At 35.6% G+C, this 26,419-nt stretch overlaps 1 long non-coding RNA gene across 1 annotated transcript in view; it reads right to left on the bottom strand.

The window, feature by feature from the left end:
• Window positions 1-344: 344 nt before the first annotated feature.
• LOC128787355 (uncharacterized) overlaps window positions 345-26,419 on the bottom strand; it is a 148,870-nt gene continuing 122,795 nt past the window's right edge. The window contains exon 4 of the long non-coding RNA XR_008430699.1: window positions 345-420. This is a non-coding gene — a long non-coding RNA (uncharacterized LOC128787355). The remainder of the gene's footprint in view (window positions 421-26,419) is intronic.

The following is a 26,419-nucleotide window of genomic DNA, read 5'->3' on the forward strand; positions in this document are numbered from 1 at the left end:
CAAGCCTAGAACTGTCAGTTCAGAATTTGAATTTTTTACTTATTTGATGCAAGATGAAAGCAGTATCTTTCATTCTGTTTCCATAACATCAGAAGCAACAGCATGTCCCCGGAGACAGTGACAGCACAGGGCATCATCCTTGATAATTCAACAGATTGGTTACAGTTCTTACACTGGGAACATTTCAGCTCAAGTGAATTTATAAAAATAACTGTATTTGTAATCAGAAAAAGATCTAGAGGGTTTTTTAATGTGTTCTTATGCTTTTAATGATCTTGAGTCCTAGGAAAAATAAACTGACATAATCCCATTGATGAAATTATCAACATAACATACGTTTTTACCTGAAGTTCACAAGTTATTTTGTTCCAAGCTGGCATTCCAATATGTCCTATGAGACTTCTTCATGCACTTGAATTTCTAGAAAACAAAGCAAAGCATGTTACTGTCATACCCAAATAAACCTGTAGGCTTCCAGGAAAAAAAAAAGGTTTCAGGGAAGTCTCAGCTATTCTTTGGTATTTTCTACATTAAACTTTTACAATTAGTTGTTATTTTATACAGTATTTTCCCATCTCTCACTGGGTTTGAAAATGTTTTAGACAGCTCCTGATCTCAAACATATGAATGACAGGAGCTAAAAGTCAAAGCATAGTATCAAGAAGTATGAGTAACACCCCCATTCACATATGCTCATTGGAAGAAAATTCCATTGCCAAAACTGGACTGTCTGATAAAATGTGGGCATACCAGCAACTGCCTTGTGTGATTAACTCCATAGATGGTGATTCTTGCTACTTTCAGGGAACAAAAATCTGCAACAGTCATAACAACAAAAGAGGATTTTCATTGACATAATTTGCACAAAACTTTGCCTGTATGCCAAAAAAGTCTTCCACTGTGAACTTTATACTGATGCTTCTTTGAGAGTTGCCAGGTATAACTTTACACTCAGCATAAACAAATCTAAGCACCTATTTTCCACCTTGCTGCCCTAATTAATTTTTCAGTCTCTATAAATACCACTCACATCTTATCTCTAATTCAAACCACAGACTCAGGTACTGCCTTCAATGCAGATCTTTCCCAAGTCCTCAAAATGCTAAGATATTCTTATCTCCCTTCATCTCCCTACACAAATTTTCAAAAGGGAGGATTTTCTTTTGTGTCTGAACAGACGAAATTAGCACCTGGTTGGTCTGGTTTCCAGCAGACTTCTATCTTCTCATCAGCCTTGACCTTCTCCACTTTACACCACAAAAATCCACTCAAAATGCAGCACAAAAATCAGTTTTCCTCCTAAATCCCACATATCCTGTCAAGTCTGTTTTCCTTCACTGGTTTTCTTTTCTCTCTGAATTAAATGGGAAACTATCTTCCTGTATCACTGGTTCCCTAAAGTGTCATCCTCTTATATTCCCAACCAGTTCTCCATCTGTTGAATTTTCAAAAATCAGTCTCCTTCTGAGGCCATCTTTAGTAGTTGGAAACACTTGTAAATTTCCAAAAAAATAGATCAATATCTTCATCTTCTCCAAATTTTAACAGAATGGTGCTGAAACATGACATTTATAAAACATTGTTTCCATGCAAGGAGCGGATAGGATGCAAATACAATTTACCATGACAAATGGTCTTTCTGCTTCATTATATGGCCTCAATTTTTTGTTCTAGGTAACACTAATCCTAACACAAAGTTTGCCTTCTTGCTTTATGAAGGACTTTTTTTGCACATTTTATCTTTTTCCTGACAGTGGACACGTGGACAGAAGCTATATGCTAGAACAAAAATCATCAAGCTGTGAACTTCAGTTCTCTATTGCGCACTGTGGATTTGATTATAATTTCACCGTTGAACCATCATTTTAAAATCCAAAAGTCCCATCCATCTATTTTTCTGAACTCTTCTCCCCCAACATATTTTTCATTTGAAACAAAAATAAATACCAGCCATTTTCAGCTGAAAACATCTAGAAACAGGTATGAATTTTCAATTTTTAGATGATTCAAAAAGGGCAACACATCACGAGCATTTCTGGCAACTTTCAGTGAACCACTGACGTTGGTTATCACCCAAACCTCTTTCACAGATATTTCTAGTTCATTTCCATGAGACCTTTGATGAGGTTACCTCAAAATGTTTAAACAACAAATATACTGAAACCCTGGGATTTTCTTCTTCAGTAGCTGGTGTTTATCTTTATTATTCACAGACAACTTTTCTACAGTTTTCATTCTTCACATCAAAAAACAGGGTTTTTTTTTTTTTTTCTGCCATTGATTTCATAGTGACCAGCAGACTTAAGAGAATTCTTGAGAAAATTCTTGGAAAACCACCAAAAATCCCATTTCTTTCCTCCATGTGACAACTTCTTGTGACACTAAATCTTTCCAAAAACACAGAATACATTTACTTTCAATAGCCCTATACTTCCTTTGTAGTTAATCTTACTTTTACTTATTCTTTCCTTATTACTGCAATGCTACCACTATTTACCATTATTCACCTTCTTCAGCTCCTCACGGATTACTTCTCAGAAAACCATAAAATGTCAAGCATTGCAATTTCTCATGCATGTTGGAGAAATTTAAATATGCAAATGAATTTATTGTATGCAATGCTGAAATATCTGTATCAGAAAGCTGATTCCTTCATTACTAAAGGGCTAATGAGATTCAGCTTGACATTTAGCACCATAATAGTCATTGCTCAAATTTTACTTTGCAATGGGAAGTTCAAACTGAGAAACTAACTCAAGTAAAAATGTTGATGTTCTGATAATTAACATTTTAGTAGGGTTTTTAGAAAATACCCTATGACTCTTTTCTGCAGACTTCCCTAAGAGCTATATATAGCCTCTCTTAAAGGAAAATGTAATTTGGTAGGATTTAAGAGGTCCCACTGGCTACTTCAAGCTCTATCTTTACTTCAAAAGGAAACTGAAACCATTTACACTGTATTGTTTAGTTTTGTACCAAGATTTCCTACTATTTAACGGAGGTGCTGGAAATCCAAAGCAGCTTTAAACAACCAGGGAACAATGTAAAGCCAGAAGTGAAAATATTTAAAAGAAAAGTAAAGAGGATTTCAAATCTATTTTACACAGCTGCATCTGCTGTGACAGTTTATTAAGCTGCAAGGCAAGGGAATTTTTTTCCTTTCTGAAATATTTACCATAAGCTAAATAGAATTGTCACAGTGTCTCAAGCCACTGCTGTTGGAAAACTGAGCATTAGCATTCTCACATGAGAACATTACTTGGTTGATCCACCAAGCTAAAGGGTGAGCAAAATCAGATCCAAATGGGAGCCTAACCTGCAGCAGTCAGATCTGTGGAAGGAACTGAAAATGAGAGAAAAACTGGAGAGAGGAAGTAACAAGCTTTATGCATTCATGGATAGAAAGCAGCAGGGAATTTGCCATTTTTGAAGAGTTTCCAACCTTTGATGATGTACTAAGCAGAAAACACCAACATTTGAACCTTTTCAGGAGAAACTGAAAAATTTCATGAGGGTTTTCTTTTTGACAAAGTGACCACCTTGGCTTAGGAAAATAATGTGTAAAATAATGGCCTGGAGGTTTGTTTGTTTTTTTTTTTTATTTCTGAAACCATTAATGTAAGTTTAAGTTCATTTAAGTTGCATCATTCACAAGTGCTGTATTAGTGGATTTAGTAGAAAAGTAGAAACACAAATCCCTTCTCCTCCCTGCTAGCCTGTCACTGGAAATATATCTCCAAAAACTGCACACCAACCACCAAGCCTCTAAGAGACATCCTTCTTCTAACTAAATTCTTCTGTGCTCAATCCTTATTAAATTTGCAGTCACGTGAAATAAGTGTCCCTAATAACAAAATAAAGGTTTGGACCTCTGAACTGGACATTTACTTCAGCGGATCAATTCTGACAATTAAGTAACCATAACAGTTTTATTTCCTCCATGTAAACAGGGCAGCTGTATGAAGTACAGGAGAGAATGAGGGGAAAACACACATCAGCAAGAGGCAAATCCCATCAGCCTAATTCCTGCAAACTTCTGCAGAAGCTAACAAACCACCTTGGTGGATCAGGCATCAGCCCCTCACATTTTCCCTTGATGCTTAGAGAAGTCATTGCAGTCCACATGTGTGCCACACAGTTAGGCCTTGGAATAAAGATATTGACCTTGAAAAGCTTGTTCCTAATTAAAGTTACCCCTTTGAAAGCACACAAGTAGTTCTGGCACCTTTGGCCATTCATGGCTATTAACTGTTACCTGAAAAAGCACTGCAACAGAGTCTGCAATTAAATGTTCTTTAAAGTTCTATTCCTTTTAAATGAGTAAGAAATTGTGCACAATATTTATTGCATTCTGTCAAGTCCTCTGGAAATATTTTCAACCCTTAATTAGACTTAAACAGAGAGAATAAACCCCTATGATGCTGATAGAAAATTTTGACATTAGTTAATGCATAGAAAGTCAAAGGTTTCATCATAGTATGTCACATCTCTAAGAAGCTATTGCATGGGGTCTAAGAAACTGAAATATAGCCTATGTCATGACTTACTGGTAGCACTAATTTTTATATTATATATTCTATTTCTATAAATTAATTTCTGCTGGAATATAATCAAGCATAAGTTGCTGTGTTCTCTCCTTACAATAACATGTGCATGTTTCTCTGGTATTTTCATGATCATCACAGAATCTTTAGTTTCTTACTAAAGGCTGACCAGAGCTCTAATCCTTCTCTTTTGGAGTGCAACTTTTTCTTTTGGGGAGAGGTTATGAGGTTGAAGAATGGGGATGACAAACAGGAATTTTCTTTTCCAACCAGTTAGGACTTTGATAAAACTTACAGATTAAATATCTTCTGTAAAATGTTGCATCAGTAGGAAAGGGACATCATCATCATCATCATCATCATCTATTTGGTATGCAACATTCCAGAATTCAGAATATATTTGAAAATCAAAACTAAATTAATAAAATAAAAGAAGGATAATAGCTTTGGAAAAGAAGAATCAATGCATTGATTTAAAGCTGGGAAGCAACAAACAATATCAGAAAACTAATATTTAAAAGGGAAAGCCTTTCCCTTCTGAAACCAAAGGGCTGGGGATAGGGAAGAACTTAAGGAGTGTCCCTAGGATATTACACCCATTCAAAGAACAAGAACTCATTTTTATTTCCAGCACTGAAAAGCTCTCATGTGACCCATTGTCACTGAAAACATCATTGACTTGCTTTTCTGTTTGTTTGTTGGGGTTTTTTCAATATTGACATACTGATGATAAGGACATTCACTGGTCATAAGAGGGTGGAATAATTGCCTAATTAAGTCAACACTGCAGGAAATTAGGCAAATACATGAAATATGCATGGGAAATGGATCAGTTTATTTTCCTGGCTTCTACTGTGCTGTTTTTATCTGCAGCTTGCATGCTAAAGGGGAGGAGAGAGGCAGGAGGAGAAAAAGGAGTGGGAAAGAGAAAGGAAGGCTGGTGTGCTGCATCTGCTTTGCAACCTAAAATAAAAGATTAAATAAAAAATGAAAACCAACTTCAGTTTCAACTGGCTAGTGTTTCATGAGGGATCTATTCATTATATATTTCAGATATTTAAAACTAGTATTTTTTCATATATAAACTATTTTCTACTTACGTATGTTATAAAAGTGCAGAGGATCCAATGCAGCTTTATAAAAAAAAAACTAAGACTTAGAACTGAGGTACACCAGTGCCATATTTAACCCATTCACTGAGTTCTATACACTTAGGAATCCTGACTTCCTGACATTACTCCATGCCTGTTTTTCAGATTTCTAAATGGAGGCTTCTGGTGCTGGGGAAATTGTTTTCCTTATTTTCTTGGTCTACATCTGTGATCTTGCTACTCTGATTACATGGGTAACTTTCTGATCACTCTAGATTATTCTCTACTTTCCATAACACTTTCTGGAGTCTGGGAAGTGTGTAATTCAGTCTCACAGGGCCTATTCAGCGAAGGAAAGGATAAACAAATGGCTATAGGATACAAAAAGTAGGATAAACCTACTTTTAAGCTGTTGGACAAGTTTTTCAGTATAACTTCCCTTATTGAACTCCTTTTAGCCAAGAAATGCAGAAGAAATGAAAATAAAAAATTAGCTGCAAAAGAAAGATTATGAATACCCTATGCTGAAGCCCCATTAACAAGGCAAAATGATGGGAAAGTCACCAAAGAAACTTTTGAATAGGAAAAGGTGAGGAGTGAGGTGCCAAGAGTGATCTCTTTATATACAGAAATGTTTATTTTGCATGCAATACACTGTCCTTAACACAAATAGATGAAACCCCCCAGTTAATGAGAACAAGCACTAACATCAGCGTTCAAGAGAATGTCCCTGAGAAATTCTGCACTCCTTTTCATACTTAATGCACAAGTGATGCATGCAGAGTCAATCTTTATATACTTACCCTCAACAATACCACAGAATGTCAAAAATTGAACTGATCTCAAAATAAACAGGATATTTACATTGAATGAAGGAAAGGAAGCATCTTAACAGCAGGTTTCTAGCAGCTTCTCACCTCTATATTATACCGTGGTTTCATTTTCTCTGTTTTTGTAAGTTATCAAATGAGCTCAACTTAAAATCATTCTATCCATGAAAATATTGGGTCAACTCAAACCATGGTTCATTTAACTTATTTTATCAAAGTGGGTTCAGTAAACCAACAAGTTGGGACTGATCTTTGTGGTAGCCCTCACATTAGTCTCTGAGCCCACTCAGAGAGTGGGGATCTTTACAAATATTTGTCTTGCATTTTCAGCACACTCAACCAACCAAGAACAACTCCAGACAGCGAAGGACAGTGCTAATAGAGACCTTTTTCAGTGATGGATCTTTCCTTTAAGAATACTGACACTACAAGGACCACAGAAGTGCCTTACAACAGCAGGCTTCAAAGTCATCCTCCAGCATCTTTTTCACATGCTCTGCTTCAAGCTTTCAACCAACTTCAGTTCCCCTTTTGTGCCACAATCCCTCAGTTGCAATTCAAGTAAAGGACATAACAATCATGGGGAAAGTCTCTGTGTTCCATGTACAGCTGGATTCCACTTTGATGGGTTTGTTTTACAGGTGTACAGGCAGTGAGGCTCTCATTAAACCTTCCCTGCTGTTATTTGAGCTTATGCATGAAGCCACCATAAAGAAATAATTTTAGCTTTGTTTTTTTTCCCCTCTCTCTGTTAATTATCAAGTGTCTGACTGATTGCTCATGATTGATGACTGATGGGGAGAGGATTCAGCAGGTGTTAATGGGTTGGGTGACATGAATGACACAGATGAAAGAAGCAGCCCAGAATTTCATCAAAGTATGATTGCTGATGTTGCCTGTAAATGGTTTTCCTCATGGTGGAATGTGCATGAATCTGTATTATAAACTGAAAATGGAAATTTCTCTAATTCAACATTACTAGAAAGATTATTACTAAAGGAGGATGATTATTTCTGATCTTCATTTTTGAAAATATTTGTTTGGTTTGAACTTTCAAGTGATGCAGAAAGTATAGTCAAGTGAAAAAGAACTCCAAGTAGAATAATCAAATTAAATACTACTAACTGAATTCAGCATCAGGAAAGAAATATTAAAATGCAATCCAAAACCTATCTCAACAACTTTGTATAATTATGAAGAGAAATGCATTCACATGAAAGACTTACATAGTTTTTTAATTTAATCAAAGAGGTAGTCATCTTAACAGCAAAATTACTTCTTCTGAGACAAAAAATGCAAACCAGTTTTATTTAAAATACAAAAATCCAAATTTGAAACTGATTTCTAACCAACTAAACCACAGAGCCATCTTCCTGATGTCTTCTGCTTTGGTGGCCTGTATGCTATCATGCTTATTTTTATATGTTCATAAACATCCTACACTTAGCTACCTCTTCTCGGAAGCAGATCCTGGAGGGGGTAGACTGTTGTTCCTGCCTACAGTGAAACTTTCTTTCATTTCAGTACAAGAAATCAGAATACCTAAAAAGAAATCAAATCCACTCCTTAAGGACAAGGAGTGTGTACTAGATTCTGAACTCTTCTGTGGGAACAAAATTATTTTAGCATAATAGAACTAGTGAAAGCTTTTACTTTAAATAGGAACAGCAAGATAGACATCTGTCCTTTACTAGACTTCAATATGTTCAAATCCATTTCAGTGACTTCAAGAAAACTGGTAGTCAAAAGAGAGCGTTTTAAAGGGAAAAGGAAAGGGAAAAGGAAAAGGAGTTGTCCTCATAGCTGCAAGAATAAGAAACTTGGGACAGATGAATAAGAGAGTTTTTGATCAAGTTAGCAGTTCCAAAAAATTAATTTCCTTCTTCTCTTAATCAAACAAATACATTAAAAACAAATATTCTTACTGCTTTCATTAGTGATTGGATACAGCTTCAATACCTGTAACAAAACCTGAATGCTAAAGAAATAGGGAAACTAGTGAAAAAACAAGGCATATCAATGATCTTGGCAATAAAGTTGCTGAGGTCAAGAATTAAGAAGCACGGGAATATATAGTAGGAGCATAACTTTTATGCTGCATCCCAAACAGCCCAGAGCATGCTATCCTGAATTACATTCCTCTCTTTAGAGAGAAATTTTACAACCTCTTGCTAAAGTGGCAGTCAGAAATCGTGATTTCCTGACAGTAATATGTGACCATCACAAATCAAGCTTTCTGAAGGTAGTAGTTCTAGTTGCTACATATCCTATGAAGAATGGCAGTTTTATAGAGGAAAACACTGGGAACTATCATACTTAAATATTGTGATACAGAACACAGACTTCTATTGTTCAGGACTGAACAGGTGTTTCTTTTGTACATACCCCAAAGAAAAAGGATCTGCAATGGACATGCATAGCTGAAAAATATAAACACATACATATATTTGGCATGCATACATTTGTTGTGTCCATTACACCAACAGACTGTTATTTTCCTAACTTATCAGATTGCACCACAATCTTTTCCCAACTTCACTAATACAAAATTAAAAATGTAAAGTATTGCATCTCATGTATGCTGTTAGTATTGTTGCACATTTGTAAGAGGCTGATTACAAAGACAGAACATCTCTATAACCAACCTTTGACAAATAACCTTTGGTGTAAGGATATTCCAAGTACTAGTTTCCATCCTTCCTTTTTTTTCCTTTTTCTTTCTTTTGGCAAAACATCAGTTATATTCCAGTTTGGAGACTTAAATCTTTGGGGAATTTGTCTTCATGACAGCAGTTTCTAATAAACAATGTAGTCTTATGGTTCTTACAAACGAAATAAGACATTTTATGGAATGAAAAAGGACAAAAATAAAGGGGAAAAAAAGTTTGTTTCTGAGCTCTAAGGCTAGTGCATTTAAAGTATTTAGTGGTATTTATTGAAAAATGCTTATGTGCATTCTTTTGAAAAACAAATATTCTTTGTAAGGGAAAATTAAAATATTTTTTTTATTATTACTGCAGACAATCCATTTACGGAATGTTTCTGTCAACCACACACACAATCCAACATCCAATGCACCATTTAGTAAGCCAGAAGTATATTGCCTTTTCAAGGATGTGTTAGGGACCACAATAAATAGGAGTCAAGAGGAAGAGTGTTACTGCAGGAGGCAAATGAGTTATATTTGCACAGCCAGAAAGAACAAAGCAGAATTTTGGTAGAAAGCTTTGAAATACTGTCAAATGAAAGAAACAAAACCATTAAATTTAATGGCAGAGATAGATGGAGAATAAATTATAAGTGAACTGGACTACGTAAGATTCTTAAAACTGTCTGAACGGTTTGACTGACTAAATGACCCTGTATTTCCAATATATTAGCATAGTCACAATATGCCTAAATCCATCAAAATCATGTTTATTTTCTGTAGTTATTCTTCAAAACCTGTTTTATAAAGCTGTGTGAGTCCAAAGTAATGTTTTCCAATCTCCTATTCTTGAGGGTTTTGTTCTGTTTTGTTCTTGAAATCAAGTCTATAAATAACATTTATCACTTTTAGATAACTTGGAGAGTTGTTAGATCAACCAGAAAGGTGAAAAATTGATTAGCAATGCAGTATTATCAACTTCAGGCCATCATCATTACCACTTCTGATGACCTCCATAAGTCTGACATTAAATGTGATCATTAGACCATCTATCTAGTCTGCCTAGAATTTAGGATTTACATTAATCAAGGACCAGGCTAGACTTCAGAATTTGGTCCACCAAAATAATCTGTAGGGATCTTTCTTTCTAGCCCACACCATTACTGCTTGCTTCATGCCTCCAGGCATGAGAAGCTTTAGGCCTAATTAATTTTATCCCATCTAACATAACTAACTGCCTGTGTTCTCATTACTTGTATAGGTATCTAATCCCACTAAGCTCTTTACTTTCTTGGTATTTCATGGCAATAATTTCCATAAGCTAATTATATGTAGGGTAGAAAAACGCCTTCTTTAAATCTCTGTCATGTCTCTCAGCACAAGCATCCCTTAATCTCCCACAGTTCCATAGCCAATTTTGTACCCCTCAGAAATCCTTTGCTTGGTGTTCAGACCCCCAGAAAATTATCTGATAACCCTCACAGTCTCTGGCCACTGCTCCTTCTCATCAAATAAACTTGGATCCCAGTGAAGACATCCAACATTTTCTTTTGCTAATTTAGTTCACCTGTAACGTTTTCTTAGTGTCCAAAGCAACTGGCTCTCTGTGTTCCCCAAAACAATCACACTTTTCATGTGCTGATTTTGGTTTGCATGTGTGTGCCCTCAGCTGACCAATTTTCATGTGTCTAACATCAGTTGTTACTCTATCTCTCTTTTTTACCTGTCCTTGTCAGCACTCCAGACCAAAACGACTTTGTGACTTCCCCTGTATATAATGTTTCTTCAACTCCTTCCCCAGAAACTGATCTCCCCCATCACAGTTGATTATTTATCCCATAATTTCCTGTCCTTACTGTCTTTTGTTATCCTCATGTAATGATTTTTCAGACAAACTTTTCCAAACCTTTTAATAAGGTTTTATATTTGAATAGTAGGTTCTGAGTGAACTATGAACCCCCCAAGAAGGAAGGCAAAGGAAATACAAAGCTTATACAATAGAGAGCCTCTACTGGTCTCTCTGAGATCACCAAAATTTTGGAAAGTAGATGCTGGAAGAGCTTTCTGCTGAGTGCACAACAGGGTTTATCTTTAGGCTTAATCGTGAATAAATCTGCTATAATTCTCTAGCATTCATTTCTTCAAAATATTTTTGGGAGAAATGAACTATCAAAGTCTTTATACATCATTCATACACATCTCATTTCTTCTTTACTTCATTAGGAAATACTTATAGATGTTATCTATGGCATGTGAGAATTCTTTTTTTAAAAATGTTTTGATTATACTTCTTAAAAATTGACAATCTCTGATATCAAAATGCTAATTTTAAAAAAAGATTCTCTCTTTTATTATCTAATTTGTCAGAATGGCACATCAAGTTAGCAATTTTTAAATGACATTTGATTGAAATATAGGCAGATTTTAATTAAATATTTTATGTACAAATGGGGCCGGCCTATAAAAGTAGACCAAAAGCTATGACTATACTCACAACTAAGTTTCCTTGATCTAGTCACATTTTGTGTTTTCATATATTTGCCTGAAATGCTAATTTATTTTTTCTTTTTTCCGCTAGTAGAGGACTCTCTTTTTGTCAATAAATATGCTGTTAAAATTAAGAAAATGCTGTAACAGAATTATCATTTGAATTGTAAAAATTGTATTGCCCTGGGGACACATGAGCTAATAGGAAACATATTTAATAAATAAAGTGTAGAGCATAATTTACTTTGAGTAATTAAACAGAATCCTGAAGGGCCATGATGTTCTCTATTACCAACAGGTAAATCTTCTGAGAGACACAATAAAGCATTTTGCATCAACAAAGCTGGACCCCACAATCAAATAATGGATTAAGTCAGTGTCGTGGTTCCAAGTTAGCCACTGTGAAGAAGTTAATGTTACCCCAGCCAAAGCAGCACAGTAAAATATATACTCTATAAAATAGAGTAAAACTCTACGTGGAGAGTGAAATTAGCTATAGATGGCAGTGATTGTCCCTCTGTACTCAGCACTGGTTCAGGCCACACATTTCCTTTCCCTTTCCTTCCTTGGATTCTATATGATATTAAGGTCATTTCAAAGATACCTCGTTAATTTAACTACTTCCAACCTGAAAGTCTAAAATTCTCTATCTCTCATGGTATCAGTTTTTCAGGTTTGTCACTGCCGCAGTTGCAGATGTATTTGCTGAGGAGAAAGTTCCAGCCCCTTTCCAGGGCACTGATTTCTCTTTGAGAGGATTAGCCTCTTATGACAGAGAAATCTCCTTGTATCTGAAGAGACAGCAAAACACAGCAGCTTACAAAATGAGATTTTAGAATAATTTTGTCCATCTAAGTAGCCAAAGCCATTAACAAACCAGGTCATTAAGCTTTTATGAAAGAAGCTGTCTGCACTGTATTATTACCTCTGAAATCACAGTTTATTGGCCTAGTTTACAGAATCTAAAGAAAAATTCTTCAGGGAGCAGAAGTGGGAAACGTATTATGCAATCCAAACCCAAAAGCAACCTGAAACTCATTAGTGCTCCCTAAAACTAAGATACATACTCTGTGTTTTCCTTCTGGCCAGTCTGATGCAGAAGATCAATAGATCCAAATCTATCCTGACAATCATTTTTATTTATAATCTCTTTATGGGGTCTGAAATAAAACTATTCAATGTTAACATTGCAGAGGTTAGAATAATTAGATAGCAGCTACTAGGATTCTTTCTCTTCCATGTCACAAGTAAAACACCTCAAAATTAATTTGGTTATCTAGAAGACTACAAAAAAAAAATAAGAAATACGATGAGTGATTTATCCTGATATAGAAACTAGCAAGCATCTCCCCTCAAAAGCTACATATTCCGGCACAATTACTTTGATGTTGAATTTAGTTTAGTTTCATCCAAGAAGTCCAGGCAAAGGTTAAAATATTTTTTCAAGTGGACCACCTCTTGAAGCCCAGAACACATACTATGCAGTCTTAGTTTTTCTGTGGAGGCTCATCAACCTCTAATAGCAATAACAGAGAGAGTGGTGGCCAAAGCAGGTTAGTTTTCATTAATCACTTCAAAACTTTTGATGGACTGTACTGATTTTATCTCAAGTAATTGATAACCTAATGTGTATTTTAAGGTGTTGTCAGTCATTTGATATAAACATAAATGCTGCTATAGAAACAGGCCAACAAGAACTACAGTCCAGTCTCTAAAAAACCATCAATCAGTTTTAAACAAAGTTAAAACATGGAAGTCTGTAGTAGCTTCATTTAAAAACAATAAACCATCTGCCTCATTAAATCATCAAGACTACTCATCCTTTACATCCTTTACTTAGCTAAATCTGTTCTTCTCAAAACTGTTGAGCTGTAGCCAGGCCTAATTCTCCATCCTTTCAAGAGCTGCAGCTCCTCTGAATAACTGAGCCTCATCAACTGGCTCTCTCACTCAATAACTAATGTTATTCCCTTGCAGCTGGAATACAGCATTTCATTATTACTTTCACACTTAGGAAGGTGAATACCACAGGCAGAGACTAGCAGGGGAAAGTGGTGGCTATTCTAATAGGTCCACTTATCTGTCCCTGACAGAAAATATGTATCTCCACAAGAAATAAAAAATATTACGAGTGATTATTTGTCCTAATTTAGAGACTAGAAAGCATCTCCCCTCAAGAAATCTTTCCAGCTAGTTCAATGAAAACACTGCTAATATTCCCTTATGAAAACTCCATCGAACAAACATTTCATCTTATAGAAAGCACTCTGGATTTCTGTTAACCAGAAATTGACCTGCTACATGATGAAGATTTTGATGCAGAATGATGAGACAAATATTTGATAGAAAAAGTAAAAATACATCAAAATAGATTTAGAATTCAAAATACACTTTTCTCTGGAATAGAATGAGCTGATTAATCTACAATGTGTGCCCTAAAGTATGAATCAAACAAGACCAGAGTGGCAAATCTTATCCAGAATAACAAATAGCTCAGAGGTTTTATATCAACACTATCAAAATAACAGAAAACATCAAAACAATTACGAGTGACACTAGGATAAAAGCCCAGCAATTATCAGAGGCAGCCAGAAATGTTTAGGATAGAGTTCTTCAGGGGGAAAAAAAATCTGCAGAGAGCCCTTGGATTTTGTGGAGGAAACATAATTTCATTAAATTCCCAGAGAAATTTTCTTCCATGTTTGTGACAGATATTTGACTAATAGCTGCTTAAGAATTTGAAAAAACAGTGACTCCTTTATCTCAGTCACTAGTATACACTGCTATACACACCTATAGCAGCACCTCTGTTTACCTGCAGAAAGTTTAGATTTGCTTTTAGAAGTGTGCCTGCATGCCCAAAATGGGAAAAGCATTTAATGGAACCATCTCCTCAGCACTGGGGAAAAACAGCAGCTTAATTAAAATGGTTTTGTTTAGATATGTAAATATGATGTTTTCAGTTCCTTCAATAACATTGGTGATGTAGGCTCAGTTTGTAATTCACTTTAAACTCTATAGTCTGAGGAATTATTGCTGGGTTATTACCCTCTAAGCATAGCATTTGTCAGCAGGATGTAATTCAAAAGGGGGAAAACCATAAGAGAAAAAAACAAGCAAGAACCTGTTGAGTCAAATTTTTTGGTTCTAATATACAAAATATACAATACAAAAATTGTATATTCATACAAATTTCTTGTTCTCTCAGAAATAACTGGAGCCCTACTAGACTTGACACCATAAATAAGCAAGAGAAAAGTGCTTTCAATGCTAACACTGGACTCTTAATAAAATGCTGAAGAGAATTGGACTCAGGATAGATCCTGCCCTGAACAGTGAACACCCCTAATCTGGCAATGTACCAGCCATCAAACAACTTTAGAAGTTTTACCTTGTTTAATGAGCAAAATGCTGATTATCTCCCCTTGCTCTGAGAATGTCTTAAGTTAGAAATGGGGGGTGTATTCTATTCCTATCTGATGGGGCAGTTTTCTTTATCTCTGCCACAACCAATCCTCCCTCCAGGAAATATCTTCTGTTAATGGGCCATTGAGTCTCACTGCATGACTGATAAAATTACATCATCCCACTGGGAGATGCTCTGCCCAGGGGGAGGAGACAAGCATTCCTACCTGGATATAATCAGAGACCTGGAAAACCACAATCAGCCTTTTCCACTGGATTCCCAGAGGAAGATCAGGCCCATCTACACCACCACTGGATCTTAAGAAGAAGACTACACCCTTCCAACAGAACCACATCTGTCACTAGAGGAGGACTGCAGCCACCATTTCAATTGGACTGCTACCAACACCCTGACCCACAGGGTGTCAGACTGTAGCCTGACTCGGTCAGTGTTGTTTTCTATTACTGCATTGTTTCTTTTATTTTTATTTTCTCCCCTAATAAAGAACTGTTATTCCTGTTCCCATATCTTTACCCGAGAGCCCCCTTAATTTCAAAATTATAACAATTCAGAGAGGAGTTTACATTTTCCATTTCAGGAGAGGCTTTGCCTTCCTTAACAGACACCTGTCTTTTCAAACCAAGACAGAAAATTAAGGTTTTGAGGAATTTATCAAAATCAGTTCTTCCTTGATCCGTCATGCTGTGGAAGTAAAGTCTTGGACTTCAATAAAGACCATGCCATTGCTGTTGACCCGGAGTTCTGTGAATCATTTTTATTATAAATGTTTTATTCCAAATATTGCTGGTTTAATCAGAAAATTTACTGAGCTATTTTATTCCATAAGACTTCATCTACCTTTGGACACTCCTTTCTCTCCCTCTCTGTATTTACAATAGCTATTGTGCCATTTTCTTACAAGCAGTTATTCACTCCTGAAAATTCCAGTTCCTTTTTTCATAGCAATGATAGATGCATCCAACAAGCCACAGAAAAGTAAACTTGACAACATTTTCTTCTTCCAACTCAGTTTCTGATCTGTTTCTACATTGACTTTTTTTCTCCAGTTAACAAAAAATGCTGTCTCTGAGCTCATATCAATTTTAATATTTACAACCTGCCAAAATGATTCACATTCCTTACTGAAGCCTTAGCTCATGTGTTTAATTGATCAGGCCCCAAATCCCTTTCTTTAATATGAGCATTAAATCAATCTCTTAGAGCTGGCAACATCCCTCACAGTACATAAAAAGACATTTTTAGTACAGATAAAAGAAAAATACCTAATTCCTATTTAGTTAAGCTTTGATCAATTATAACACTTCTGAAGTTTCAAGAGACTTTATATAAATAATTAGCTGGAAGTAAGAGGCAATACTGCAACAAGAAGCAGTTTGTTGTTCAGCATCAGTGTCAGGCTCCATCTTTCCTTGTGAGCACACACAGAACCCACCTGCCTCAGCTCCCCATGTGCTCCCAAAGGTGAGATCTCAGCGCTGCACAGAATTACACAGCATCTTGATCCTTCCCCACCTCTGTGCTCCCAATTTACTGACAGAAGAGACAAAAGCCAAGGGCAAGTCTAAAATTCTCTCCATGAGAAAAACTTAAATGGTGATGAATGGGGCTGCTCAGGTTCTGAAAGGTTTCTCCAGAAATCAAATAAAAATGGTTTGTGAAAACAGAAAAAGCTTAAGAGAAATTATTTTAGGTAAATAGATACAGCTTTCTGCAAGCCCAAGGACTGTAGTAGTGCATTGTCTCCTAACAGCTTTATACTCCATTTCAAAGACTGAAAGATCCAAGCTGAAGACAGAACACAAGATTCTCCAGCCTTGAGTGATCCTGCCAGCCATGAGACAAGTAGCTCTGCAGAACAAGTGCTAAATGTCCTGTTTACTGTTAACTGAATGTCAATGAAAAATACAAGAAAAAAAAAAGTGATTTTCTGTTTTCATTAATCACCTTGCTGCTTTCTATCAGCCTTATTTAACATAACCAGATAAACGCACAGACATATCCTTAACTACAGAAGGAAAGTCAGCCAACAAATTCTTGCAATTCATTGGGTAAGATATTCCAAACTGAAGTGACCACAAAGGTTTTATAGCGCCTTGAGCAGCTTTAAATATCCCCACTTACATCTGATCCTTCAGATAGTAGAGTTAGGCCAATTTCACATTTAATGTCTCACTTTTATAAAGCTTGACTCTTCCACCTCACCATATCTTAAAAATTGAAGACATTCTTTGCAATAATAAAATAACTATTTTCAAGGATACAAGAGATAATTTGATGATCATTCTTTAAAACAGGAAGTTAAACCTTTTTACTGTGGAGTTGATGGCATAAAATTATATCAATGTATAAATGCTCTCCTGCAACTTTATTATCATTTTGAAACACTGACTTCTCACAGTCAGTCTGAAACTATGAGGCAAATCTTGAGGTCAGAATTTGATAGGAGCATCTGCCTTTTCTTTCAGTCATTACCAAAAAAGAACCCATAAATTTATTTTAACACTAGTATTTTAAGAGTTAGGCTTAGTATGAGATTAGATCCAGTAATTTTTGGTTGATTTTAGTAAAATGTATTTTTATTATGTTAAGAATAGTTCCAGACATTGACGGACAAGGATTCACTTGAGCTTCATATTTAAAGGTAATGTTATATATGTGCTTACACTTGTACATTTTTTTCTTCTTCTATTTTGTTTGGTTTTTTTTAGTGAAATACAAATATCTTCTTGTTTACTAAATATAAAACAAGAACAGGATAACATCTCTTTGCAAAGACATTTGGGTGAGCAGGCTTTGCTCCTCTGGGTAATTCTTTCAATAGAGCTACTCACATGAAAAAGCAGTTCATGTGGGTGTGCAATGAGTTACTGCACAGTGAGGATTGTTATCCAGTAATACAGATTTTTACCATTTCCCAAAAGTCTTACTAAAAGAAGATCATGAAATAATTGCTCTGTATCCTCTTGCTGTCACTCTTTTTCCATTTCCCTCACCCCCTCCCCGCCCCAAAGCTGTTCAGCACTATAAAAGAGATAGTTACAAATTCCAGAATTGTATAAAAGTGGTTGAAAGTTGAAAACTTCTTTACTTTCTTCCTTTTCTCTCTTTAATTGAAAAATGTCTGAGGTTTCTGTTTCTAATCCTAAAATCCACACTGTTTCTTTCATGTGTCTTTTATGACATGCTTCACCCTAGAGCAAATGCTTACAGAGCCAGGAACAGGGAATTGTAGTGGAAGCAGTAACAAATGTCTCAACTGCAGCAGCTCTGTCTGGCACAAGCATAACTGGTTCAGGTCTGAAGTGGGAGCTCACATCCTCAATCCCTCTATAAACTTAAAGGTAGTGTCATGTTTACAAAGATGGTGAGAAGGTAAATTCAAGCTGCAGTGCAAAATAACACACAACGATGTGGCTGTGCTCTGAAAACAGAGCCTGACAGGAGCAGCATATCAACGCCTGTGGTGAAAAAGCATCTGTGGTAATTACAATGAGGCAGCTTTTTGGTCATAAGATATTAAAAAGAAGGTCAAAAGGAAAGAAAAAAGATAAGATGAGAAGGTTTGTTTTTTGTCTTTTGGTGTCACAAGTCTTTGAAATGTTTCAGTATTTTTAAATTCTCATGTTAAACATGAATAAGGTTTGAACAACAGTAAATTTGGCTAGCATTCTAGCACAAGACTGGAATATGTAGTTTAGCACCCTTGAACACTGAAGCAGGATCAGTGTTAGTGGAAAAACCTAATTCATGCTTTATGACAATATTAAAGATTTTTGCACTATATAAGTCATTATAGAAGTGATATGATACTTGTAGTTATCACTACCACAGTTAAGCTGTGCATAATGAAACCAAAACTTTTGGTTTCATTATGCCCCAATGTCCATACCAGTTTATTCCACATGGCAGCTATACAATTTTAGCGAGGGAAGAAAAACAAAACCAAACATGGACATTTTTTTCCCAAACAGGTAAAAATACATATTAAATGCTGATCCTTAAATGAGACCACCACAGGCTTCACTAAAGCAGGAACTCCATTCTAAGCACATTGGGGTATAATTAAAAAAGGTTCTTATCTTTCCTAATGTATTTGTGCTATAACAGAAGCACTTCTTTCAATGATTTAACATAATAATAAAGTTATTAGAATAAAAAAAATAATTTTCAGTAGTAAAATAATAAAGTGTTTAACAGTATTTCTTGTTATCAACTTTTACTGAAATTTCACTGGCTAAAGTACAGACTTAGCAGTGAAATACAATCCTCTGTTCACTCAAAATGCCATTGAAGTTCACCTGTTCATCTGTAGAGCTCATGGCTGCTCACCCACTAGTAGGAATTAACAGCATATTCATTGTAATAATTCACAGGAAAAAGGGGGATAGATAGCTAAAAAGATCTGCTCTAAGCATTGTATTTCAGCATTTTCTTAGCAACTTTTGTTGAGTATTCAGAAGCTTCAATTCCTAACTGATTCAGTATATGTGGATGGGAGAGCAAAAGCAAGAAAAAGATCACTAATAGGCAACAGGATAACATCTAAATTAAAACTCCCTTTATGTACATTTCATTTAGGTCTCAGAGGAAACCAGTACTATTTTCATGGCCCTCACACATTGCTGCCATAGAGTCAATGACACAAATAACTAGTGTTGTTGCACCTATTTTCACTGCCTGCTGATATAAACTATGCCATTAGCAAGAACAAAATATTCTGCAATGTTTTATTAAGGTCAGAAAATTATTTATGGAAAAAATAGAAGGTATGCACACCTATTCACACAAGTTCACATGTATATATATATGGTATTCATAACAGTAACTGCTTAATCCTTTTTCCTTTAATCCCATAGCACTACTAACATTCATCACTGACTGTAGTCAAATCCAAATCCCAACTACCTTTACAAGAATAATCTATAGTTTCATGTTCACTCTGAAATCATCTGGTGAATAATCTTTACTGTTCTGGTTAGCAAAAAGTAGGAGACAGATTTTGGTTACAGCCTGGAACCGGGAAATTATTACAATTTTCTGTTAACAAAGCATCTTACATTAGAGCTTTTACGACAGAGCTTTCATTTGTTTCTGTCCTAAAATGAGTTGAGTGAAGCGATAACTTTTAAGCACTTTATTTAAGGATATTTCCACAGAATAAATGAATTATATACCTGCATACAGCACAACATGCACCAGCTATGATGTAAAATTTCTGTCACTCAACCAAAGTGACTGCTCAGGAGATTTCACAGTAACCATTGGATATATCACTTTCCCATCTTCTCCAGGGTTGGTGGGAAACTTACAGGACTACTTATGAAGATCAAATACTTTTGCTTTGAGCAAACACATGCTGGCACCAAACAGCAAGTCTCTCAGGTTTGGGTTTTTTGAGGAAATATATCTTCAAGCTATTTTGAAAAAATCTTCTAAGACATAGCTCCAATGATATAGATTAGCTACTGTTGCATTATCTAACTGCCAATAGTATAGTTTTTTAGTGGTGACAACTACAAATATCTGATACTATTTATAGAAGTTTAAATATTTAGTATATATTTGTCACATGTCACTGTGTCCCTCCTTTGATTTCAAAGAAAAAGTCTTCATTCTGATGGCAAAATCTCAAATAAGTAGACTTCCTGAAAACATTTCCTACTTTTCTCTGAAGGGAAAATTTGTTTTGACAAGTACATGTACTACTCCACATACCACAGAGAATTTCTTACAGATGCTCTCAAATCCAGAGTGATCCACTACCTCTATTCTCAGAAGCCATCATCATCATGTTTAATAGCCAGAACACAAGTCAGAAGAGATGAAAGTGGTGAGAAATGCATGGAGGGCCTGTTGGGACCTCCCATCTTTTAAGCATCTCTCCCAGCCAAAAATAAGAATAAATTCTTGCTTATTGTTAGTGGATCCCATTCCACACCACAGTATCCTGAGCTTTACTTTTAATAAAGGTTTACTTTAATTAAGGTTTCAACAGTCCCACAGTAACAGGGAGGCAATCCCTGATGCGACCACTCAAGTTTAGAATTCAAAAAAAATCTTCATTAAATTTTTTTTCTGGTTTACCATCCTGATTCATGGTATGCTGCCTCTACTAATTAAATTAATAGCTACACTTGCTTACTAAAGAGATTAAGTGCTGCATTGCCCTCACTCGGCAGGTTAGTTGCTAGGCAGCTCTCACTGGGGATTTGGCACTGTGCTCTTATCTCCAAAGACAAAGGATCTTTCACGAGGAGAATGAATGCTACACTGCTCTCACTGAGAGCATTCATCTCCGTTTTTATATCTCAATAGCTCCCCTTTAATTATTTTCATCATTTGGTGCATTCTAGTGTTGCAAGCCTGTTTAATCTGGAGTGTATTTCCACTGCTATGCTATGGATTGCTTCCATTTTTCCCTCCCTTGCCAGTTTACAACCTGAAGATTTATTTCAAGTCACACATGAAGGTCTTGCACTCCAGAGCTTGCCACGATTGCTACCGCAGTAATATTCAGTCTGACGTTTAAGCCCTTCTCAATATTTTTCTATCCACTGAACTGTTCATTTTCAATTTTTTTTTTTTTTTTTTTTTTGGTTTTTTGGGGTTTTTTTTGTTTTTTTTACCTTGTTCACTCTGTCCTACACTTCAGTTCATACCTGGGAAATTATACTTTTGATCAGCAGCCTCAGTGTGCCAAAAGCTTTGTCAGTGCAAGCAGCACAGGCACCATGACATGGCCAAGGATATGATTTATGGCACCAACAGCCTGGTCTTATTTTCTGCTGAGCAGCTGGACCTCCAGGTATCCAGAGATGGCTGCACTAACGCCCCCTGCAGTATCCAGATGACTTCCAAAGAATAAAAGACAACTTTGTTTTCTCCTGGGCAATCTGACCTATTTTTCCTAGTGAATGGATCCACATCCTTGCACCACATCAACAGCTGGGAAAGCACAGCTCAGCTTCTCAGATCTGAGCAAAACTGAAGACACAATTCCTACTCTCCAAAACAAACCCATCCAGACCCAAGGATTTAGTGAAATTTTCAGGTCTAAGTTGGAAACAAAATTTCTTCCTGGACTCTGTCACATATTAAAAAAAAAAATAAATACAGATCTTAAAAGTGATATGTGAATCCGTGTTTTTCAGAATGTGCTTCCAGGGGCTCTGCTTCTAAAAGAATGTCATGATTACTGAGTGGGAGAAAATAAATTGCAGCTGAAAAATACAGTCCTTTTCTCACTTATTTTTGATATTACATGAAGATTTACCAAATAATTTACTTAATAAATAAAAACAAATAAAATTATTTATTTATTTGCATTTTTGTATAGCTATACCATGCCAACTTGTGTTTTGCTATTTTGCTTTTTTTGTCATGTATCCATTTCTGACTACTCACTACCCTCTAGATGTTACTCAGGTAACATTATTATTCCAGAAAGCTCCACTTGACTGGATAGCCCAAATGTTAGAGAGTTTGAGACAGAAAAACCTGAATAATTAATAAAATATCCATACAAATTCAAATTCCCTTGTTGAATAGAGAAATGATATAATTCATATTCTTTTTAATGAATATGTGAGCACAGTCAAGTTGAAACATTTTTATAAATAAGGTGTCTACCCTTTTGTCCAGTTGTGAGAACTGGCAAGGTTTCTTGCAATTATGTAAAGCCAAAACTTGTCAGCAGCACTGCATTTTTTCCTCCAAACTATACTGCCCGTGGATAATACAAGGAAAAAAGAAAGACAGCTCAAGTTAGTCCATTCTGCTTCTGAAAAGGTCAAAATATGGACATTTTAAAGCTCAGCTGAAACAAAGGAGAGTAATTATATCTTTACAAATTGTCAGAAAAAAAACTAGAAAGGAAGGACATGGTAATGTTGAATTCATAATTGTATATCATTCTTTTGTTTCTACACAAAGGTTAAATCATGTATTAGATGCATCAAAGATTTTGATCTTTTTCAGCATTCAAGGAATTGGGATGCTACAACAACAAAATAAAAATCAAACTGTCAATTTTTTTTCAGTAAATATCAAACTGATGACTGCTTAGAGAAAAACACAAGGTAACCACCCTGCTAGCACCTTTATTTCCTCTTATATGTCAGTTTCTTTTGACATTTCATGGAGAAATATTAATAATATTCAAAAGTTTACCTGAAAATTTACCTCCTCTGGGACATCAGTTTGAAGGATAATCTGCTAATGATGCATTACTTACAGGGAAATATTTGAAACTGACATACATAATTTATACTGTAAAGTTCCACATAAAAATGGTTTTTGACTCTTTTATTAGCACATTAAAAAGTGCTTTAGAAAGATGAGAATATAAAGCAGAGCCTACAGTTTTAAGAGTCGAGGAAAAACACTGCACTTGAATCTCAAGCAACCAGGACAAAAATTCTGGTAAGTGTATATATGTTCTGTGACTTTAAATAACTAAGTATCAGCAAAATTTCTGATCTACATATGATAAAATCTTACTATTGTAATGATAGTAATTTTAAAGTAATCCAACAATACACTGATTCTTGAAATCAGTGGTGGTCTTGAAATCCTTTCCCTTTTGACCAATATGATTGTTTTTATACAGGAAAGCACATCCACATCCATAGGCTTTGCTACTCAAGATTTGCAGCTAAGACCAAGCAAAAATAAAACCAAACCAAACCAGACAGGTAAACAAACCAGGGTTCTTAACTTTCACCTTGGTTATACAGCCAAACAATTTTGAAGCATCCAGCTGCTTGAAAATCTATAGAAAATCTATAGAAAGCTGTATAAGAGGTGATACATCATGAAGGGCTTAGAAGTCAGTATGATAGGACTGGTCTACTTAAAATATTTTGAAAAGAGACAAACAACTGGTTTTCTTGTTGGCTTTTCACAAATTGTTGATTTGGTTTGCTTTTTTTTTGTTTGTTTGTTTTGTTTTGTGGTTTTTTTGGGGTTTTTTTGTTTTGTTTTGGTTGTTTTGGGTTTTTTTTTTTTGTTTGGTTTGGGTTTTTTTTTGGTTTTTTTGTTTTGTTTGTTTGATTATTTCTTTCCAGAAGACTCTTCATCTGAGGTGAAAATGAGCAGAGGATAAAAGCTTGGAAGCCAGGGGAGCTAGAGTAGAAGTCACTCAAAGACCACTGCGTGAGATTCTTCAATATCTGATGATCTGTGATCAGGGGTATTGACTCCATGACTGGCTCACTGCTTACTAAGAGATCATAAACTGTTTTAAGATGCAGTATGAATGAAACAACCTTCTTCAAAATACATAAGAAAATAAAAACACACAAAGAAATGCTCTGTGGTATTGGGAAATTGCTGTTTGTGCTATCCCCAAAACCTCTTTCACTTTCATATTGAGAACATGATAGTTTTCAATTTCTTTTTAAATTGTCTTTCTGAAGGTGAGGAAAACCGATATACTTAATTTGGAACTGAACAGGCAATATGATTTAGTTTTATACATACACACACAGATTTATTTATCACCCAAGCAGGCACAAAGAGAGCATTCTCTTTGTGAGCACATATGCTCCTATCAGAAATCAAAGATCAAAGCTCTTCCCAGCACTATCATCCTCAAAATACTTACAAACTTCAAAACCAGAACAATACATTCTGTAGCTGTAAAGGAAGCATCAAAATTAAAATTATAGAAAGATGTAGAGAAGGTGCACCCTAGACAGAGAGAAAAATTTAACCTCTAGAATATTTTAGTCAATAGAAAAAACATGCAAAAATGTCCTCCATATATCAACTGACAAAAGAAAAATTGTACAATTTTATACTATCTTCTGCAGAAAACTCACAGCTTACGGTAGCAGGTTATGAGTCTGCCTGCTATGATATCATTTGAGTGTGAGTTTTTAAAGTATTTCTACACAGATAGACAGGGCTGCTTCTGGGTTCATGTGTTGATCGAAAATCTCTGGGCTTGAGAAAAGTTCAAGCCAATGCAATTAGATAATCCACATTTTCTCTCTGCCCTCCCTCTATTGCTTGCCCTCACCTCAAATCACTGCTGACATCATTCAGAAATTTTAACTAGAAATTATGGAATAGATGCCTCAGACCTCAAAACCTGCACTGATGATTGCACCCTTCTAAGTGCATTAGACAGGACGAGTCTGCTACAGCTAACATGTCAGAAGTGGGGGTTTTGCCACAGCCTGAGAGATTGGGCATATGCTGCCTTGTTAAGGTCATGAGCTTCATAAATCAAAGGTATGAGTGAAATTTTGTTTGCTCTCAGTAGTATACATGCACATATTTTTGTAAGGATATTTTACCAGATGCATCTGGAACATTCTGCTGATACAGGTTTTCAAGCAAGTCCAGTGAGGTAAATGATATGACAGCAAAAAGAATGTAGAATATATGTCAGAGCAAATGACTGATGCAGCAGCTAATAAAATCTCATAGTAATGCAGCTTTTACCAGGGCAAAGTAACAGAAGAGTGCTAGTCTCTCAAAATTAGTGTGATTCAAAAAGTATATCCAGTCACTGCACTATGCCATTCACAGCATGTAATGAGCCATGATGATGTACTGTGCTAGATTAAGACATTTAGAAGGTTCATGAGGGTTGTTTGGAGTAAGAAAAGCTTTTATAAAGTGATTTATATTATCAGCTGAAACGCTTCTGAGTATGAAACTTTTTCAGTATTATTATACTTGCAAGATTGTTGGAAGAGAAGAAAATGGCCTCATCAGTTGTTCTTGTTTAAAACTTAACCACGCAAGATTACAGGGAGAGAGCTTTTGTCATAGGCACTCCAGATATAATCCTGATTGAATATAATTTTGGAAAAAGCTTTCTCTGTTTTCATTATTGATATTCAGAGTGAGAGTCATATTTGGACCCATTTTTTTCTCTTTTTTTGGTCACAATGATTAATCACACAATACTTGTATCCATCTCATGGACTCTCAAAGCCTTTCCAGAATTATAAGTAGTACAACACTTGAGAAAAAAATAGACAAGATGTGATTTTTCCCCATGACACACTTTTGCCACTGCAGAGGCTACCAATACCACTGAACCACTGACCCCAGTCTCTTTTAGCTATCATCAGTGTAGCCAGACATTATAAGATGAACAAGATAAGTCTCCAGAAAGCCTCAGAACACTGTAAATAAACACATGCAGTCTGGGTTCATTAAATTTCAAATTTCAAGTTTAGTAGTTTAACCACAATGAAAACTACCATTTTTAGTATTTCTTTTGTATAAACTTAGACAATATTTTAAAGTACCTCATATAATGGAAATTAATAAAGGTAAATACTCTAAAACTCTGGTGCTATCTTGTCCTCTTCCTGTTCATTTTAACTGGGGTGAATCAAGGGGATGTTACAATGGAAGCAAATACTTCTGAAAGA

The sequence above is a fragment of the Vidua chalybeata genome, chromosome 4 (genome assembly GCF_026979565.1).
Source record: "Vidua chalybeata isolate OUT-0048 chromosome 4, bVidCha1 merged haplotype, whole genome shotgun sequence".
In the NCBI taxonomy this organism is placed as follows: domain Eukaryota; kingdom Metazoa; phylum Chordata; class Aves; order Passeriformes; family Viduidae; genus Vidua; species Vidua chalybeata.